Below are 16,241 nucleotides of genomic sequence, written 5' to 3' on the forward strand. Positions count from 1 at the left end.
CAGGTGGTTTTACTTACTGATTCGAGGTTGTAGATCACGAATATGCAATTAGAGTTTTTGTAGGATCAGTATTTTGGGGAAAAAATTACTTTAAGTGCAAAATTTCGAAAAAATTGGTCAACTTCGAGGAGCTGTAGCAGCCAGAAAAAAGGCACTGGTCATAAGCTGATTTTTTTGGTAATAAATTGGTTCTTTGCTAATAGAAAAAACAACATTTCATTCATCTACCGTAAACAATTCAGATTTTATTATTTTTTTCGCAGAGGTCCAAAATTTCCGATTTTCCGTCGACCATAACTTGAAAAATAAAATTTTTAAAAAAATATTTGTTTGCATATTCGTATTCTTCGCCCTCGAATTAGTGTACAGTATAAATTTGGTTTCGATCGGAGACCAAAAATTTTTTTCAAAAAATCGCAATTTTTCCATACATGGAAAATTTGAAATTTTTTTTATCTCTCCGATTTCCACCAAAACTGGAGTATTCACTAAATTGAGTGCGTAGATGACGAATATGCAAACAGAATTTTTGTGAAGGGTGCAGTTTTCAAGTTATGGTCGATGGAAAAACGAAAATTTCAGACCTTCAAAGAAAAAATCATAAAATCTAAACTGTTCGCGGTGGATGAATGAAAGTTGGTTTTTCTTATTTGCAAAGAACCAATCTATCACAAGAAAAATCAGCTTATATCCAGTGCCTCTTTTCTGGGTACTACAGCTCCTCAAAGTTGATCAATTTTTTTTTCAATTTTTCCTCTAAAAGTGATTTTTTTCCCAAAGTACTGATCCCAGGAAAAATCTAATTGCATATTCGTAATTTACTACCTCGAATTAGTCAAAAATGACCGACCCTGGTTGAAATCTTCGAAAAATAAAAAAAATTTATTTACAAGAATGTCGTTTTAACCTGCGCTGCACCAATGAAAAAAATTTATTCATTTACCTATATCGACCCGGGTCTTTTTGCTCACTAATTCGAGGTCGTAGATCACGAATACGCAATTAGAGTTTTTGTAGGATCAGTATTTTGGGGAAAAAATTACTTTAAGTGCAAAATTTCTAAAAAATTGGTCAACTTTGAGGAGCTGTAGCAACCAGAAAAAAATCGCTGGATATTAGCTGATTTTTTTGGTGAATTTTTTGCATGGAAAATTCGAAAAATTTTCGATATCTCCGATTTCCCCAAAATTGAAGTATTGACTAAATTGAGGGCCTAGATTACGAATATGCAACCAGAATTTTAATGAAAGGATTAGTTTTCAAGTTATAGTCGATTAAAAAAAGGAAATTTTGGAAATTTGGACCTATCATTAAAAAATCAGCTTATGCCTCTCTGTTACAGCTCCTCAAAGTTGACCAATTATGTATGAAATTACAATTATGTACTGAAATACTAATTCATATCCTTATGCGAAGATGTAGAGCGCAGTCGTAAAAATTTTCTGTTACGTTCTCCAAGAAGCAGATTGATTGGAAAATAATCCACGGAGAAAAATTCCTAATACGAACACGTTTGTTCGGAAAAACAACGAATACACATAAATCATTCTTTCCCGAATTGAAAAACTTTCTACAAGGCCAAGCAGAGTTAGGGAGTTTTTCATGCGAAACACGAAATATTCAAGGTATCCTATAAAGCTCTGTTTTGATGGGGTAAATTTTTCACGTTTGATCAATAAAAAGAATAAATGCTGTTATATAATATCTGCTAACCTAAGAAGGATGAAATTACATTCCTGCACCCATTCCAAAGCTACCGTGTGCGCAATAATGAACCAGTAACCCTACATCCACCAAGTTTTTCATAACGGATCCTACCATAACCTACCCCGCACCCGAACGTCGACACTAGAGCACAGAACAAAAAATTTACGATGCGAATCAAGCATAAATTCGGCTAGGGATGATTTGTGGACCAAGTATGAGCACCGTAAATTATTTAATTCGCATTATAACTCACCCCCGGTGCGTATATCTTTCTGGAACAAAACCCCAAAGTGTGTAGCTGCTGACGAACATGGTGGAACTATGTAAAATTGCTCGTAAATCACCCACCTCTACGCAACTACGCATGTTGGTGATACTAAATTAATGATCACGCGTACAGTGAATCGAGCAGGGAAAATCTCATAAAAAATGCAAATTAACGGAGATATTCTCTGAATTTCGCATCACCACAAAATTGAAAATTTCATTCCAATGTGACGCGAATAATTTGAATGGTGGGTGAAAGACTTTGAGGCCAATAAACTAACCATTGCAAGGTGACATGGCATACTTGTACCAGTGAACACTAAACGAACTCTTAAAGTTCTATTAGAATTCACTGACTTGTACAGACTTCATTGATATGTCTGTGTATAGTTGCCGATACACTTATACCATTCATAAGTCTTCTCAGGCTCATTGAGCACCTGATTGAGGCTCCAAAGAGAGGGGTTACGTATGTTTTCAGAAAAAAAATCCCATTTTTCAGGGTGAGTTTCTTCGATTGTCCAGTCAGCAATGAATGTTCCAACGTTTTCCTCGTCTGGGCAATGCGAGAGTAATTCAATTATTCTTCTGGAGATGTTCTTGGAATTAGCAATACAACTCGCATAGTTCGGGGGTATAGTTCTCACATACCAGCGGAGTTTGCATTGCGGTAAGCCTCGAGCGCATCTTGGAATCGAATTTGTTGGAAGTTCCTTCGTGATTTCGGGATTAACACTAATGGGATCGCGAAACATATTCGAGGACAATGCTGAAGCTATCCTTAATTATTATCAATGATGTAGTTTACATCATCACCAAAGCTGAATATGGTTTCATAACTGGATCAATTTGATAACTCGCTAACAATTACTCAAGTTAAACTTATTATCTATGACTGTAAACTGTAACAGTAAATATTGAAATAGAAGTACAGAGAAAGAAATTATTGACAGATCTGAATAGTCACATTCATATATCTTTTATATTCTATATCGATAATGGGTCTTCGAAAACTGAAGCCAGCTTGTGGTAGCAATCTGATAGAATGAGAGTTTATTTAGGAAAATATCTACAATAAACTCTGTAATACTGTAGAGTTAATTTTTGATGATTAGCTATGTCTCATTCTCTGATTTTATGAACTGACAGGAATGAAATGATTTTCCTTCATAATCATCCGAATATTTTCGACCCCTAACAATATGGTTCACATTACGTAGAACCTACCTTGTATTTTAGTGTTGATTTCTAATTATTAGAAGTCAAAATTCATGAAATTCCATCATATGGCAACACTAGGCATTTGGACTCATAACAAAAGTTAAATATTACATTATGTTTTCTACAGTTTCTTGAGTCTTGCTACTGTCATAATTATATCATCTACATTTCATCCAGAGGAGTCTATTATTCTTTTGACATTCAATTGACAGTGCAGGTTTTAATGCTATTTCAATTCATGAAATTTACTTTTATATGTGTAATTGGGGAAGAAGACCCACCACTCCAAATCCTCAAAAGAAATACCATTAAATGAGAATATACCTAAACCAGAAAATTTCAGGAGAAGGAAAAACCGAAACTCTTAACCTAACCTAACCTACCCTAACGTAACCTAACCTACCCTAACGTAACCTAAGCTACCCTAACCCAACCTAAACTAATAATATTCTTGTGAAATCTCCCAAGGATAGATAATTCAAAAGAATTTCTTGGGAATCTCAACACTTCGTGATCTAAGAAGAATTTAAGTATCTTTCGATACCTCACAGAGTAGCCTCGGAAACCACCTAATGAAAATGGGTTCAGTAGATATTGACGAGTGCAGGTTCTGTAGAGAGGAGGCAAAACATCCAGATTACCTAGCTCAAAAAATTCTTTGGATGATAAATTTTCAGGAGCGAGGAAGTCATTTCCTTGAAGCACCAGGGTTATCGGAGTTAATTAGAACTCTGAAACTAGACGACACAGCACAATAGATCTTAATGCCGCAATGAAATTCTAACCTCCTGAAAAGCTAAATCTACATAGTTATTAGAAGGACCTAAACGCAGAAAACAACTTCAGCAAATGTAAAATGTCCATTCATCAGGAGATAGGAGGAGAAAAACTTGACTCTCTGGTTTCATCTCATGAAGAAACGAAAATGGGAAATAGTTAGGCCAATGAAAGAATTCGAACGACATTCATTGCTTTCAAATGATAACTCAATCAGTGAATAGACAAGAAAACAACTGAAAATACAACCAGTTTTCTTCATTAATTCCAAGAGAATAACGTCAGGGATGTTCATGTTCTGTCAGCCACATAATTATGCATAAGTTTCGATCTGTTTCTTCGAAGCTATTCCCCAAGAGATCTATTTCAGGCATTATAATCACAGTACTTATAGTTCTTGCATCTTACAAAATATTAAATGAGGTAGGTTCGTTTGTTATCCGAAAAGGAGGTCAGAGTGTAATCGATACAAAAAGGAATACTAATTTATCCTTGATAATTGAGGTTCTCTCAGTGTATCATTGTTAGATCTAATATTCTGTAACCTCTTCGTTCTGTCATCGTCTTTTCCTACTTTCGAGAGTTTGTAGATCCAACTCTTCGTGGAATAATTAACAAAGAGTCTAAAAATACAATTTTCTCGTGTCGTCAACGAGATTGAAGGGGAAAATCCCAATTGAAATATGAGGATGGGCGAAAAGAACAAAAACCTTTTCGTTGGTCTCAGGTCCGGCAGATTTGCATGCCGTAAATTCGTTCAGGTCAAGATAAATACAATTATCTACAGTTTGACTAACGTGAATATAGGGGCGAACGTAAATCTTCGAGGGACCATTATAATTACCGACTTTTAGGGTTATTGGGCTTAGCCACGCTCAGTCAGGGAAATTCCGGCGTGGAAATGATGCGAAACTATCGGATTGATACGGGGGGATAGTGTGATTGTATGAGAACAGAGCATTTGGCAGAAGACGGGGTTGATAACACGTTTTATACCTATTCTGTACATCGGAATCTCGAACGCGGCTTTTGGTGTTTCTCGAGAGTGATCTGGGTTGATCAGGTTTGAAAAAAAATCTTGTAGGACAATATCACTGAGTAAATTCAATGATACTAACTCGTTTTTCAAATTATTGGCTTCTTATTGTGATAATTTCAGTTTAATTGTTCAGCTTGATAAAACACCCTGTACATTGTGTACCTACACCTTCGATTTTCCTTGAAAGAATTTTTAAATAAGAACAATATCGTACATCAACATATTTTTTGAAACATAAATACCACCCGTTGCTCTGGACATGTTTCAGACCATCGAAAATTGCCATACCCCCCCAGGCTCATGTTCGAAGCGATGAAGAAACCTGAGGAAAAAATAACAACGTCAATTTATCCTGAACGATGGCCCAACTGTGAGCGAGCTCCTAACTAATTATAATATACGTTTTCGTCATGAACTTCACTACCGCCATTAAAAAAGAAAAAGAGCGGAGGAACTGAGGCATCTTCCCCAGTAAGTTGCTACCGCCTCCTTTTTATCATATTCAAAATCACAGTTTGAAAAGATTTATACCGCGGAATGGCCCGTTTTACATTCTCTCCACCTAAGAAATGGGGCAGTCCATGTTAATTACCCACACATTTTTCAGGCGCTTCATTCACAGGATTTTTTGGGGCAATTTAGTCGGGAATTATTGACGCAATGAATTATGAAGAACGTGGAAACAGTAGCTAGAAGCAGAAAATTTTAATTTTGAATTTTGCTATTATGTAGTTTTATAAAATTATTTGCTGTTTTTACCGAGAATGTGAGTCGAATTTATCAAATTCCAAGATGTTCAAATTACAACCTATACCTACATTGTGAGTCTTTGACTCCTACCAATATTTTAACTGTAGATTCTTGAGGTCAGAAGAAACACTATTTTCCTTCACCATTTTTTCCGATTCCCTTTAGTTTAGAAGATACAGGCTGTTGAAAAACCATCTCATAAACGGTTTTATCGAATGAAATGAATTTCGGAATATAGTTTTCATTTGTTTAATGAATCTTGAACACAAATGTATGAAGGATTTGATATGTCATTGAATGTTGACCAACCGTCATATTCCTTCTGGATGAGTGTGCTATTTGCCTCTTGTTTCTTGTTTTTTCAATGATTGTTTCCACCTCTGTCTCTTGAGGTTACAAATATGCGCATTCGGCAATTTGCATCTCGACTCGAGTATACAGGGTGAGTCTTTGACTCGTACAAATATTTCGACATTATATTCTTGACGTCAAGAGAAACACTTTTTTCTCCATAACATCGTCTGATGGTTTCGATGGAAACTTGGGCCCATCTGCATTTTGAAGAGTATTCCGTAGCATTCTACACGTAGATGTAGGGTTTCTTCTCGCCGAAACGGTCCTGAGCAGGTGTTGTTTCTCGTCGCCCACCAAGCCTTGGTCTTTCCAACAAGGAACCTGTCTTCCTGAATCTATTCCAAAGTCGAGATATCACACTTTGGCTGACTTGGAGCCTTTCTGCTACAAAAACCTGAGTTAGGCCATCCTGTAGCATTCCGATAGCCCTATTAGCCTCAGCGTTTGTTAATTTACGTCTTGGCATTTTCAGAAAACTCGTTTCAAATCGAAGCCGTTGATAAACTGGCTTCATTTCAACATAAGAACATTCATGAAGCCAATGCAAAGAACAAAACTTCAGAAAAAAGGCGACCAGATTGACGAAATGTCTCATACTGATTTTTATTGGATCGATTCAAGTTGTTATTGAGTTTTAAATGATTTTACAGCGATTTTCTCGAAGATTACATACTTTTAAAAACGATTGAATACGATATCCCTAACTCTTGTGGAGCAGTAGGTATATTTCAGACTATTGAGATTTTCTTCAATGGGGAATTTTCCTCAATTAGGGTTATCACTGCATAGGCAAGTTTAAACTGAATAATTATGAGTTTCATTCATGATTTTTTCAAATTCACCGCGGAAACTATTCCAAATCATCCTTCAAATATGGGGTTTTAAAATTTAAATCGCTTTGTGCGGAGTTTACGATTTGGCAACAGCGCATACAAGACAATGAAAAGAACAATGTCCGATCAGCTTGTTTATAAAATAACAGCTGTTGATCTACAGGCGCGTACTGGCGAGCTTCAACTGCAACCGGCCATAAAAATCCCATAAAATTTTACGACCTTCCTCGTTCGTCGCAGACTTCATAGACAGCCATCTTTGTCTATGTCATCAAGATAGTGTATTTGTTGTCCTTTATTATCAAGGCATATTTTATTCGATGTTGCCAACTTATGCAATCCACATGCAACGCTTTAAATTTTAAATACCCATTTTTATTTTTCATTTTCAAGTGCTTAAAATAATTTTTTTTGGGAAACGATTGAAATGGTTATTTCAAAATGTGACGTTTGGAAGATATTTCATAAATAATACATCATTTTCGTTAGAAGGAGTATTCCCTATTCCGAACCGCACATCTATCCCCAATCGAAGGATCAAGGATCCAATATCCCAAATAATGTTTACAAAACAACCCTTACCATAGCACGATTCATTACCTGAAGACAACCAGGAAAGGCACAAAGAATTATTGCGACATCGGCCGATTCGCAAAAACTCCCACTAATACCCTTCCCGGATCGGCCGGCGTCAGCGCAAATTCAAATGAGGACCCCGGAGGAAAGGCGAGCTCCTGAAATATGCTCCTATAAATAAAGATTCCACCCTGTATCGGCCCCGGAGATTACGAAATCTGAAATTGCAGATGTTGACAAATTATTAAGGCAGACTTACATTTCGCAAAGGGGCACCTCCGAACTTTATCGCCCCCGTCCGAATGCGGGGGGCGCGCGCGCAGCGGCGGCACTTTTCGCGTTCGGTCGTTAGTTTGTCGGTCTACGCGTTGGCGTCGCGACACCCGTTTACGCGTATCGTGGCCGTCGTTGGATCGTGTCCCAAGTGTGCGGAATAACCGTCGGCGAAATTTGGCGAATGATCGACGGCGCGCACTGTTATGTCTGGTGGTGCGGTCGCTGAGTGTGTAAAACTGCCGAGAGTGACTTCCGACCGAGTTTGAGGTATACAGCAATTAAGATCGCATTAGGAGGTTTTACTACCCCAGGAATTAACCCCCACACCCTTTGAGCTAATAACAATGAGCGTGAAACGGTTCACTTTGTGTTTGTTCTTCGAGAAAAGGATTAGGATGGGGGGGAGGCTGGAATGAGATTTGAGGTTTGATGAGGATGCTAACAGCCGATGCTCCTTCAGATTGTGCAGCGTGTATCGAACGACGCTTGAGGTTTGGAAGGGGTCCAAAAGATGTTCATTGATTTTGGAAGCGAAAAAATCTTCTTCAAAATAAGACTTTTCTAAATCACCCACATAGATGGGTTTTATATCTCAGTTACAGGGTGTTTCATTCGAAGGCTTAAAAATTATTTGAGCCTAATAATGTTTGACATACTATTGTCGTATTTGGAAAGAAGTTTCTGGCTACTACCAGGATTTATAATAAAGGAAATCTATTCGTTGATTCTTACCAAACTCTACGCTACTGGTAGCATTCAAGTTCATCATAATTTTTCGGGTCTACAATTTTTTTTTTCGTGATAACGATCAAAAACATAATGTTAAATGTAGAAATTTCTTGAAAGGAATATTTTAAATAAATCAATCAGGAACTCAAACATGAGATACATTATATGCAGGTCATTCGAGTTGAATTTTAACGTTTTAAGTTCAGTAACCAGAACGAGAATTGTAATGGAACATTACAAATTCAGTAATATAACGATCATAGTGGGAAAAATCAGATGGCAATGAATGGCAGCTCTGTAATCGTAAAACCTAGCACTTGGATTGCATATTTTTGCCTTCAATTTTGAAAACATGAATGATGGCCAGAATCGCTCCCCTTCTTCTTCTTTTGTTTTCAAGTAACATGTGAAAACTCATTTTTTGGCTCTTAAGTTTCAGTAATATTGAAAAGCAAAGGTAACAGTTCTGATTCACTTTTTTTGTATATTTCAGAGGCGTTGTCGGAGAGTCCACTACTATTTAAAAAAATTGTATCACTGAAGTGGTAAAGACTGACAAAAACTTTGACTACGCCACTGTATTCTACAGAAAAAATAGAATTGATTTTTTGACCTAACCAGAACTTTAGGAGAAAAATGAGTTTTCACCTATAACTTGAAAATAAAAGAATATAGAGGGATGTCGTTTTGGTCAGTATAGTTCAATTGGAAATCGAGGACAAAAATGTACTTTGAATTTTTCGATAGCTCTCATGGTTGCAGATCCATTCAATCCTATCGACTTTTGCTAAACTCATAAAATAGGTTATTTAGAATTATGAGAGTAGGTGTTCTGCTCTTAAACATAATGGTTGACGTCTCTATTTCTAAATTCTTTGATTTTTTTTCAAATTTGACAAAATTATACTGTTAACCTTTTTTTGGATTTTGCGAGAAGTTGTGTCAACTCAATTTGTATGAAAATTCATTTAAAACGATCTAATTTGGTTCACTAAAGTGTCCTATCCAAAATGTAAATAGAGTAATTTAGATAGTAATAAACTGTCTTGAACTTTGAAAGGTTTTTCATCTTTGTGTCAATATCTGCAGGAGGTCTGACAGATTACTTTTCGGTGGCCTAGATTCCGCAGTTACATCAGATTATGGAGGTATCTGTGAAATTAGTTAGAGATGGCAGTTTCAATGTTTGCTATTATAATCTCGTTTGGAATTTGTGCATTACGAATGGCACGAAAGTTTCCTTGGAACAAATTACTATTTTATGAGTTCACAGAGAGCGGTCACTTAAAATGGAATTTTGCAAGCAACTCCAGAACACCTTACAGTCCAATCGAAGTTCCACAAAAAGTTCTATGATGTCGAATATATATTCGTTACTTTTTAACGGAAGCCATTCAGTAAATTAGGCGTTTTTATCCACAGTAATTTCCCGTGTTGGACGGTACAATCTTCCTATTCGTTTCTTCGAATGTCTCAAACTGTGATTTCAATTTTGAAAATTCGTTTCAAACAAAATTTCGAAGACTTGAATGGTTCGAAAAGTCAAACTTCAACTTCAACTAAAAAAACGCCATCTCGATGAGGAATCGATAAAACGATTCTAGGCGTTTGTCATTTTTGAATAATTCATTTTGTCTAAAAAGGTAAAACAATTGGAAACAGATTCACTCTTCATCGACCATGCTGCAGGATAATCTATAAATACGTTCGGCAAATGATAATCCATATTCGATAGGTTGATGCTCATCATAAAATATTAAATTTGAAAAAGTTGCCGCAGCTTGTGGTTCTATGATAATGGGCCAATTTGACCAAATGCTATGATCTTCCTCATTAAAAGCTCATGATAATCAAATACAGACACCATTTCAACATTTTTTCAGATATATAATGTTATGTTTTGATGGAAGAACACTTCTAGAAAATTGTTTAATTAGTCACGTAGTCTGTACCTTCCTCATTTTGAACCGAAAATGGTCTGAACCATAAAAAAATTCGTGGTCAAGTTGAATACTACTCGTAAACGGTTTAACTTGCAGAATAAAAAAATCTGTATCTCAGAAATTATACGGAGGGGATTCAAAACGTCATTTTAGAAACAAATTTTAGTTTTCAACCTCATCGGATTTCTATTTTTGGGAATATTGGGAAAATGATTTTTTCTTCGATGGGGCAAGCAGCAGTGGGTGTGTTCAGTATCTGGATGGGTGACGGCTTCTATTACATATGTTTTAAATATATTTTTTCGATCTAAAATGAGTTCCCATCGAGTTATTTGAAAGTTACCCTAATCGATTACTCAAATTTAACTCTTAACCAGACTCCTTCAATAAATAAGCTCATCTGCCCACCAGAAAATGTATCAGTTTGTGAATACAAGGACTTGCATCGAATGATTGGCCCTCAGCCAGTTCCCCAGGGACGAGTGGAGTGGAAATAGCAGCGGGGTTCAATAAAAAACGTCCGGAAGAACAGAGGGACTTTTCCGTCGTTTTAACTCCGAAAGAATCGTAGCTCTTCCTCAAAGGTCCTCATCCATAACTCTTTCCTTCTGTCAGGATCATGGTCGGTTTCATCGGACTCTCGGGTTGTGTGTGCTCGAGAAAGAATTGTTGGGGCGTGAGTAATACCGAAATTTCTACTTGGGATTCGAGAAAGAATCTGAGACAATCCTTTCAGGAACGCTGCCATATTTCAGTTGCGAGGAAATACAGGGTGATTTCTGACCGAGAACTCATCGGGTAGTTTGTAATAGAGGGACATGTGAGGAGTCTGAAATCGCCAATCAAGCATCTTTTATGTCCACTAAATTCTGAGCTAATGATGTACGAGGATATATTGAAAAATTCTTAGTTCCTAGACCTTTCAATAAAATGTTTCTTCTTGATTTGCAAAACAGACCTCCACAGCTTTTATTACCTCCTCGTTGGAAAAAAATTCAAGACCTTTTAGACTTTTTCTCAGTCGAGGAAAGAGATGATAGTCGGATGGAGCCAAATCTGGTGAATAAGGGGGGTGTTCTAGTAATTCAAACCCTAAATCACGTTTTTTTTTGCATGGCAACATGAGATTTGTGTGCAGGGGCGTTGTCCTGCAAAAACAAAACACCTTTGGATAGCTTCACGTGTCTTTTCTCTTTAATTTTTTCACGTAGAGTGATCAGTATTCTCCGGTTATTGTTCTACCCTTATCCAAAAAATCAATCATGATTACTCCATGGCAATCCCAAAAAACTGAAGCAAGAACTTTTCCAGCAGATTTTCGGACACGAAACTTCTTAGGTCTTGGAGAACCAGAGTGTCGCCATTCCATCGATTGTTGCTTTGTTTCTGGATCGTAGAAATGTACTCAAGTCTCATCCACAGTAACAATTCGGTTTAAGAAGTCTACGTCGTTTACAAATCGAGCACAGATCGAACGCGATGCTTCTACCCTTACACGCTTTTGGTCAACATTCAAACATTTGGGGATCCATTTTGCAGCAATTTTTCTCATGTCCATATTGACGTGAACTATATGATGAAGGAGTTCGGAAAATCGAAATGTTGGACCACCCTGTATCAATATATGGTACGTAAATTACCCACTCAAGTTTTGAGCAGTATAAATATCATATCATTTTAAAACTGTTTGATTTTTCTGAGACAAACGGAAATTCCCGGAGAATCAGACAAGCAGATTTAATTATTGAGGCTTTCAGATGAATTTATCGCCGATTGAATTCACCGTAAGTAAGCGGGGCGCTTACCTCCATCGATACAACGGTGGTTTGAACTTTGTTGTTCAAGTTTGAAACTTCGCGTGTTCGAAGTTGTGTTTGTATACTATTCCCTCTAAAGTTGGGGGGAAATCGATGATTTGTAACTGCAACTGGAACTAATTTAGCCCCACGTCATATTTCGAAGTTTTCATCACTGCTGAGATGTTCTACCCTCCATCAATTAGGAAATGAGGCACTGACTAGGGCTCTCATAATAAGTTGCCGACACTTGCTGGTACCGGATTACTGTTGTCTCAAAAATGTTCCTGAATCAGTATCGATCTAGCAGTTTATTCTGATGAAATCTTCCACGTTATTCATGTTCTAGACGTAGACAAAGCAATTCAATAAAAACTGTTGGGAATATAGGGATCCTTTTGAGCGAACAAAGGATATGAATTGAAAGGGAATAAGAGGATAATTTCTCCTTGTATACATGAAACGAGGTTGTGCAATGGTTTGAGCCTGAATAAACATTTCATCTCGAAGAAAATTTGAATATATATACCCACTCCTGTGAGCTCCCATCGTTTTCCATCCGAAGCATATTCGCTGATGATGAACGAGCGATTTTCCTCTCACAAAGTATCGATTCCACATACTTAATATTCAATAATAAACCCACAATTTTCGAATACCAACAGACCCCCCAGGATTTTCCTCTCAAATCATCACATCCATTCACTTTACGATTCGACTCATGGATTTTCCGACAGAGAGAACTCTCTATTGCTATGGTTATACCTTTCTGGCTTCCATATCTTTGATCTGCCATATCTTTTCGAGGCCCTCGGCTTTCTACGATATGGTTATAGGTTCCGCCAAATACATAAATAAATCCTCGGAAAACGTTTTGTGTCGGGAAATCTGAGAGCGGTTCGTCTAGGTTTGACTGGAATGTTCTTTTTCCCTTACCGAAAGCAGTGAATTTTTTTCGCACAGTAACAAAGGGAGATAGATTTCCGAAGAAAGACCAAAGATTCAATAAAAGAGTAACTTGAACCTACACCAGCCAAATCACTCTTTAGAAAACCGGAAGCATACTACAATTTGTCACATTTCCACTGAAATTTATTACATCAGGTCTGAATTTTTTTGCTCCTGCGAATTCCCACGTTATGCCTGATGTTTGGTGTGTATTCTGAAGTCACCTAACTTCTGAAGCCATTGTGTATAAAGCCTGAATTTCCTCATTGAATTCATTCGAGCAAAAACCTTCGAACTGCGGTAATAATACCGGACTTCCATTCCAGAAACAGGGAACACAATTTTCCACCTCCGCTTAAGCCTCATTACACCTCGTCAAAAAAATTTGTTCCCTCGAAATATCCCAGAAACGGTACAATTACTTCTCATCTTTCAGGGAATGCAAATCGGGAGTCAGCTCATTTAAAATTCCTTCCTCGACTTTGTTTGCTCATCTCTGTCCCTCCGCGGTATATTTTATGTCGTGGATTTCCCAATTTGCAAACAGGAATCGAGATGGAGGTGGATGCAGATCACGATTCCTGAAATTCCGAAATAATCAGACATTCCACTCTGATGGACCTCTAAACAGTCAGTTGAATATATTGCGGATAATTGGAAATAATTGGCTAGATTCTCAGTATTCGAACCAGATGAATTGATACAGTTAATTAGCTTTATAGCTGTTCGTGAAACGTTTTTGAATACTGCAATACGTAAAATGTGGAAAGACATAGAGTTGTTTCATTCGATCAAAAAATTACATACGAGGTGTAATGAATCCCAGTTTTCTGACAGAGGCGTAGCTACCGCGGTATCAGCGGTATCAGTGATACGGGGCCCCCAGGCTTTAGGGGCCCCCGAATGTCTGTAAGCAAAAAATTCCTAAAAATGTTATCCAAAACCTCTTACAGGTTTTACAATAGCATTTTTGAGAATAACCTGTAAGACAACCATTCATTTCAAAATCCCGTTCATCACACCGAATCGATCATTCAGATAGATACGAACACTTAAAATCTGAAATTCAGAAAATTCGTGCCATCAAAGAACTTTTAGAATTAGTCCTGATAAAATTCAATAGCCTTGCATCCAGTTTTCCGGACGATATTACTGCATGCCTTTTATTTTAGACCCTTCCGGTTACAACTGCAATCGCTGAAAGGAGTTTTTCAAAATTAAAACTCATAAAAAATTATCTGAGGACATCCCTATATCCCCCTATAGAGGGGGAACAACTTAAAAAACTGAAATCGTCATCAGCTATGGCTGATTGGATAAATAGATTTGCTGAAATAAATGCTAGAAAAGCGTACCTTTAATTTTTGGTATTTTTTGTTTATTATTTGTTTGTTTGTCATTTTATGTTGTTTGTATATTATTTGTTTGTATATTATTTGTTTGTATATTATTTTATATCGTTTATATGTTATTTGTTTGTGAATTATTTCGCTCCCAGCAGCAAGTATGAGTTAGAACTTTTAATTATAAGTACATATAAACATTTCGAATGATAAGTATTTCGATACTAATCGAACATTTTTTGCTACTTTTATTTTTACTTCACCCTTCCTTAGGGCCCCTCAACACATTTTGATACAGGGCCCCTCTAAGGCAAGCTACGCCACTGTTTTCTGAGGAAAATTGGAGTTCATTTTTGTGCATTCCTTTCGTTTTACATTTCCGCCTTTGAAAATATTTAATTTTCAAATATTCAGTACGTTCATTCCGGTGGGCAGAGTAAATGTAAAAAACCGTTTATCTGTGTTTAACGTTGTTTTTCTTGCATGCCGTTGAAGATTTCTACGGTTTTCTGGTGTTGATATGCGATAAACCGAAGCTGACGACGTTTTTCATTCTGGAATTTTCAGATTTTTAACGTGTGGAGGGATTTGCCTATAAAAGCAAATTTTCCCCGCGACGGGCACTTTTGCTCTTTTACTTCAGTCTTTCACTTGGTGACTTCTACTTTTGATTCTGTTACTTCAGTCGTTTTTACTGCTCTTTTACTTCAGTTAGTTTATGCTCCGTACTTTCTACGATTCGACGTTTAAGAATAATTTTGTGTTGCTAGCATCAGTAATATTAAGAATTGATTTTTAGTTTTTTTTCCTTTGATTTTCGCGACTGCCTGAAACAAAGGAGGTAGGTCCCCGTCTTTACCGTTCTGTTTCTTTGTTAGACCTACACCGGTTACTTCTTTGACTTTGACACTGCTGTACTGTATCGCTTCCAGTTATATTTTATTGTTCTTAACCCTGTTTCGCGAGTCTGACTTTTCCCTCCGCTATCAGTCATGGTGCGGAAGCCCTTGGGGTACTGAAGGAAAAGTCCCGTCAACCCCCCTGTCCGCGTCATAAGTGTTGAATCCGAAATCTCTTCTTTTCTATCAGTCATGGCGCGTTTTAGCCCTTGGGGTAGAGAATAAGAGATACCGCTCGTCGTCAGTGAAATCACGTAGTTACGCTAAAAATAGACCTTTTCTTCGCTATCAGTCATGGTGCGTAGACCTTGGGGTAGCGAATAAAAGTCTCGAATGGACCCGCCTTGGTTGTGTTTCATTCTGGAGAAATACAATTACATCCCGATACCGTATAGCAGGTCCTTAGTATTCATTCCGTCAGTTCTGGTTGGCGCATTTTATTGAACCTTTGATTTTTCACTCCACCCGGTATAAACTTTTTAAAGTGCTCGTGACCGGATAGGATTTCCCGAATGTATGTTCGCTTATAGATTCGCTCATATTTCATACCTACACATATCTCTGTTGTAAATATAATCAGTTTCCGAAGGTTTGAATAAACTAGTACACAATTTGATTTTGACTACTTCGTTATCGCTACCACCCTAGATAACAGCGAACTCTGTCTCCGACTAGCAGCTACTCTGGTAGGTTCACTATTCTTCCTAGTGAAAAGAATAGCTGGCGCTCGAGATAAGTATTCTCCGAGGTAACCACGTTACAGAGGATGTATTGATATCTAGT

General features: G+C 37.3%; 1 protein-coding gene across 1 annotated transcript in view; it reads left to right on the plus strand.

Moving 5' to 3' along the window:
- The first annotated feature begins 7,870 nt into the window (after window positions 1-7,870).
- Window positions 7,871-16,241, plus strand: part of LOC123308289 (fasciclin-2-like) — a 126,272-nt gene continuing 117,901 nt past the window's right edge. Inside the window, exon 1 of the mRNA XM_044890886.1 lies at window positions 7,871-8,067. The gene's annotated coding sequence lies outside the window, so the exon portion shown is untranslated. The remainder of the gene's footprint in view (window positions 8,068-16,241) is intronic.

Source organism: Coccinella septempunctata, chromosome 2 (genome assembly GCF_907165205.1).
Source record: "Coccinella septempunctata chromosome 2, icCocSept1.1, whole genome shotgun sequence".
NCBI classification, from domain to species: domain Eukaryota; kingdom Metazoa; phylum Arthropoda; class Insecta; order Coleoptera; family Coccinellidae; genus Coccinella; species Coccinella septempunctata.